The 1204-nt window shown below is 50.2% G+C and overlaps 1 pseudogene; it reads right to left on the reverse strand.

Moving 5' to 3' along the window:
• Positions 1-502: 502 nt before the first annotated feature.
• On the reverse strand, positions 503-619 carry LOC126476263 (5S ribosomal RNA; annotated as a pseudogene).
• Between the last annotated feature and the right edge of the window lie 585 nt (positions 620-1204).

Raw genomic sequence — 1204 nt, forward strand, 5'->3', positions numbered from 1 at the left:
AGCAATATCTGAAGTGTTGGGCTGTCATTCATATCTGCATAACGTGACCTTCCTTTCCTCTTCATAGACATGATATACACGTTGGGCTCTCTTAGTTCTTGCACAGTCTACCTTTTTACGTCCTTGTTCTCCGCTGCGAGCACAAATGATTTCTGCCGTTGTGCAGTTCGTTGCCACTTGATTATAATCTTGGCATTCACTGCAACGGATTATCACTGAGTAATACTTCACAATCTATAGCTTCAAATCCCACATATACCTTCTGCCTGTTACGATGGACTTATACCGACGAGCGAATAAGCACTCCGTCTTCAGGCCACAAGTGGCCCATCGGGACCATCCGACTGCCGTGTCATCCTCAGCTGAGGATGCGGATAGGAGGGGCGAGTGGTCAGCACACCGCTCTCCCAGTCGATATGATGGTTTGCTTTGACCGGAGCCGCTACTATTCGGTCGAGTAGCTCCTCAATTGGCATCACGAGGCTGAGTGCACCGCGAAAAACGGCAACAGCGCATGACGGCCTGATGGTCACCCATACAAGTGCCGGCCACGCCCGACAGTGCTTAACTTCGGTGATCTGACGGGAACCGGTGTATCCACTGCGGCAAGGCCGTTGCCTGACGAGCGAATACATGATGACCAAATGCTTAGTAGCTTTTCTGTCCGTCTTTGGAACGAAATGCATCACTGATTCTGCTCACCAGGGATCCAACTGTTTGTTAGTAGGTTTGTGGAGATATGTGGCATTAGATGTCTACGCAAAGGTCTTGTAATTCGCATAAGCGACGAGCCGCTGGTTTAAGATACGCGGTGATAGCGCCCGATAGCGACGCAGGTGGTTAGCATAGGATTTAGATCAAACTAATTTGGTCGCCGAGACACCAGAGTGAATTCAGTATAATGCCCCTCAGACCACTGTAGCAGGGTTCTGGCTACGAAACACGGACGTTTATACTGCTGCGAGATGACATCGCCTTCGGCGAAGACATCATGCATGAAGGATGCAGGTCGTTCGCAACTGTCGACTTGTCTTCGATTACTACCACAGGTCCCATGCAAGCGCAGGAGAATATCTCCCTCGGTATAATACTGCTCCTGCCAGCCTACGACCGTGGCACGCTGCAGTTTCGAGTCACCTCGAGACGACCATCGACTTAGTGTAGCAAAAATGAGTTTTCCCTGAAGAGCCGACGACTTTCCATT

This window comes from Schistocerca serialis, chromosome 4, assembly GCF_023864345.2.
Source record: "Schistocerca serialis cubense isolate TAMUIC-IGC-003099 chromosome 4, iqSchSeri2.2, whole genome shotgun sequence".
Classification (NCBI taxonomy): Eukaryota; Metazoa; Arthropoda; class Insecta; order Orthoptera; family Acrididae; genus Schistocerca; species Schistocerca serialis.